Source organism: Oncorhynchus gorbuscha, unplaced genomic scaffold (genome assembly GCF_021184085.1).
Source record: "Oncorhynchus gorbuscha isolate QuinsamMale2020 ecotype Even-year unplaced genomic scaffold, OgorEven_v1.0 Un_scaffold_2570, whole genome shotgun sequence".
NCBI classification, from domain to species: Eukaryota; Metazoa; Chordata; class Actinopteri; order Salmoniformes; family Salmonidae; genus Oncorhynchus; species Oncorhynchus gorbuscha.
In genome coordinates this window covers 62,561-67,500 of record NW_025747046.1, presented here as the reverse complement: position 1 = coordinate 67,500, position 4,940 = coordinate 62,561, and positions in this window count along the sequence as shown.

The following is a 4,940-nucleotide window of genomic DNA, read 5'->3' as shown; positions in this document are numbered from 1 at the left end:
TTGTAGCTCAGGTCCAGCTCTCTGAGGTGTGAGGGGTTTGACCTCAGAGCTGAGACCAGAGAAGCACAGCCTTCCTCTGTGACTCCACAGCCTGACAGCCTGCAAAGAGTCAAATCATATTAAAATCACACTGATATTCTTTGGTGGTGAAAATAGTGGCAGTATATTTTTCTCACATATTCAGATATATCAGTGTCCTGAAACCTTCCATATCTATTCATATATTAATGTATCATTATTATAAATGACAAATTATCAAAGTATTGCTTGTAGATAGAAACATGTATAGTACAAATATTTGAGTAGACTGACCAGACCAGTTTAAAAATCAGTCAGCAGTATCAGTCAGAAGACAGACAGTGAGGTATCAGATTTAGATTGTATTGAGTATACAGTCCACACCATATCTATTTAGACAGTGAGGTATCAGATTTAGATTGTATTGAGTATACAGTCCACACCATATCTATTTAGACAGTGAGGTATCAGATTTAGATTGTATTGAGTATACAGTCCACACCATATCTATTTAGACAGTGAGGTATCAGATTTAGATTGTATTGAGTATACAGTCCACACCATATCTATTTAGACAGTGAGGTATCAGATTTAGATTGTATTGAGTATACAGTCCACACCATATCTATTTAGACAGTGAGGTATCAGATTTAGATTGTATTGAGTATACAGTCCACACCATATCTATTTAGACAGTGAGGTATCAGATTTAGATTGTATTGAGTATACAGTCCACACCATATCTATTTAGACAGTGAGGTATCAGATTTAAATTGTATTGAGTATACAGTTGCCACACCATATCAAATTTAGACAGTGAGGTACAGATTTAATGTCACCTTTTATTTTAAATACATATCTGTTTCACTGTTTAGAAATAAAAGCACTTTATATCTATCTTAGTCCCAGTTGAAGAAGTCATCATTTTGACCAATTCACTTATTGTATTAAAGTAATCCAAAAGTTTAGTTTTTGTCCCAATACTTTGAACACAATGACTACATCAGGCCCGTGACTGGCATGACTACAAAGTCATGAATGAATCACCATTAAAAATAATGAGTGATTAGGTGATCATTCTTTTGTATTTTAATCTTCAGTCCAAACAATAAACACATGATCTGGTAACTTGTTGACCAACTGTATCAGAATAGATTGTATTGAGTATTCAGTCCACAGCATTTAGACAGTTCAGATTTTATTTCTTTTGTTACAACACTCTTTGTGAGGTTTGATCAGAAGACCATTCCACATATCCTCAGATTTAGTTTTTGAGTAGCAGTCCACACCATTCTATTTAGACAGTGAGGTATCAGTTTAAATCACACTGTATTGAGTGGTCAGTCCACACCATATCTTTTTAACAGTGAGGTATATCAGTGTCCTAGAAACTGTATCTATTCAAATGACAGTCCACACCATTAGAAATCAAATTATTAGTGAGGTAGAAACAATTAGAATCATTTGAGTAGACTGACCCCATCCATATCCTTTAGACAGAGAGGTATCAGATTTAGACTGTATTGAGTATACAGTCCACACCATATCTATTTAGACAGTGAGGAATCAGATTTAGATTGTATTTTCAGTCCACACCATATCTATTTAGACAGTGAGGTATCAGTTTAGATTGTATTGAGTATACAGTCCACACCATATCTATTTTGACAGTGAAGTTAACATTTTAAATGTGTCCTCTAACTCCAACATTTTGGATTTCAGATCAAATGTTTCATTTGAGGTGACAGTTTATAATGTCACCTTTTATTTGAGGAAATTTTAATACATATGTGTTTCAATGTTTAGAAAAATTAAAGCATTTTATGTATCTAGTCCCACTATTTGAAGAAGTCATAAGTATTCTGACACTTAAAGTGTATTAAATTAGTCAAAAGTATATCTGGTCCCATATTCATCAAACACAATGAGACATCAAGCCTGTGACGTCTTGACTGAGAAAGATCATGAATAATAATGAGTGATTTCCTTTAAAGTTACAGAGACTACAACAAAACATGCTAACCTCTCACCATTACCAATAACAGAGACTACAACAAAACATGCTAACCTCTCACCATTACCAATAACAGAGACTACAACAAAACATGCTAACCTCTCACCATTACCAATAACAGAGACTACAACAAAACATGCTAACCTCTCACCATTACCAATAACAGAGACTACAACAAAACATGCTAACCTCTCACCATTACCAATAACAGAGACTACAACAAAACATGCTAACCTCTCACCATTACCAATAACAGAGACTACAACAAAACATGCTAACCTCTCACCATTACCAATAACAGAGACTACAACAAAACATGCTAACCTCTCACCATTACCAATAACAGAGACTACAACAAAACATGCTAACCTCTCACCAATAACAGAGACTACAACAAAACATGCTAACCTCTCACCATTACCAATAACAGAGACTACAACAAAACATGCTAACCTCTCACCATTACCAATAACAGAGACTACAACAAAACATGCTAACCTCTCACCATTACCAATAACAGAGACTACAACAAAACATGCTAACCTCTCACCATTACCAATAACAGAGACTACAACAAAACATGCTAACCTCTCACCATTACCAATAACAGAGACTACAACAAAACATGCTAACCTCTCACCATTACCAATAACAGAGACTACAACAAAACATGCTAACCTCTCACCATTACCAATAACAGAGACTACAACAAAACATGCTAACCTCTCACCATTACCAATAACAGAGACTACAACAAAACATGCTAACCTCTCACCATTACCAATAACAGAGACTACAACAAAACATGCTAACCTCTCACCATTACCAATAACAGAGACTACAACAAAACATGCTAACCTCTCACCATTACCAATAACAGAGACTACAACAAAACATGCTAACCTCTCACCATTACCAATAACAGAGACTACAACAAAACATGCTAACCTCTCACCATTACCAATAACAGAGACTACAACAAAACATGCTAACCTCTCACCATTACCAATAACAGAGACTACAACAAAACATGCTAACCTCTCACCATTACCAATAACAGAGACTACAACAAAACATGCTAACCTCTCACCATTACCAATAACAGAGACTACAACAAAACATGCTAACCTCTCACCATTACCAATAACAGAGACTACAACAAAACATGCTAACCTCTCACCATTACCAATAACAGAACCACAACAAAACATGCTAACCTCTCACCATTACCAATAACAGAGACTACAACAAAACATGCTAACCTCTCACCATTACCAATAACAGAGGCTACAACAAAACATGCTAACCTCTCACCATTACCAATAACAGAGACTACAACAAAACATGCTAACCTCAAAACATGCTAAAAAACTCACCATTACCAATAACAGAGTTAGTAACAAAACATGTAACTGCAGGCACCATTACCAATAAAGAGAACTACAACAAAACATCTGCTAACCTCTCACCATTACCAATAACAGAGACTACAACAAAACATGCTAACCTCTCACCATTACCAATAACAGAGGCCAACAAAACTGCTAACCTCTCACCATTACCAATAACAGAGCTACAACAAAACATGCTAACCTCTCACCATTACCAATAACAGAGGCTACAACAAAACATGCTAACCTCTCACCATTACCAATAACAGAGACTACAACAAAACATGCTAACCTCTCACCATTACCAATAACAGAGGCTACAACAAAACATGCTAACCTCTCACCATTACCAATAACAGAGGCAACTACAAAATATACTAACCTCTCACCATTACCAATTACAGAGGCTACAACAAAACATGCTAACCTCTCACCATTACCAATAACAGAGGCTACAACAAAACATGCTAACCTCTCACCATTACCAATGACAGAGGCAACTACAAAACATACTAACCTCTCACCATTACCAATTACAGAGGCTACAACAAAACATACTAACCTCTCACCATTACCAATAACAGAGACTACAACAAAACATGTTAACCTCTCACCATTACCAATAACAGAGGGGGTCTGATCTTTGTGCCTCTGTAACTTTCTCATTCATCATCATTCAAGACTCATTCATTATTATTCATAATCATGGTAGCATCCACATGCATGTAGAAGTGTTCAGAAACATCTTCTATTCGTACTGACAATACTAGTGAAGTGACTCCAAAATGACAGGACATTATTCACCATTCAGTTTCTATGAGGAAAACATCCAAAACACAACCAAGTGCAAATTAATTCAACAAGTTAGTAGAATCACAAGCTTGATGTAATCACTGCAGGCTTGGAATATGGGACCAAATACTAAACGTATGACTACTTTAATACACTATAAGTGAATATACCCGAATAATTACGACTTTTCAAATGGGAGAACTACATACATAAAGTGAACTTTCATATTGACCATCTGATAATACTGACCTCAGAGTCTCCAGTTTACAGTGGGGATTCCCCAGTCCAGCAGAGAGCAGCTTCACTCCTGAATCCTTCAGGTCATTGTTACTCAGATCCAGCTCTCTCAGGTGTGAGGGGTTTGACCTCAGAGCTGAGACCAGAGAAGCACAGCCTTCCTCTGTGACTCCACAGCCTGACAGCCTGACAAAGAGATCATCATGACTTCACAAACACACTGTTCATTTAACACCAGTAGTGTAGAAGGACAATAGCAGATGCATTTGGTTTATTCTCTCAAACAACATATAGATTCATCTTCCGTCTCCTAGAATTGTATGGTCATATTGTTATACTAATGTGAAAATCCATTAATTTATTGAATATGTTTTAAAAAAAAAGCATTGATTCAATTATCAATATAATATATATACATATTATAATACATATTTTTCTCTAATCTGAATACTTCCTGATGATTAGTTCTTAAATGTCATTTTATTTAC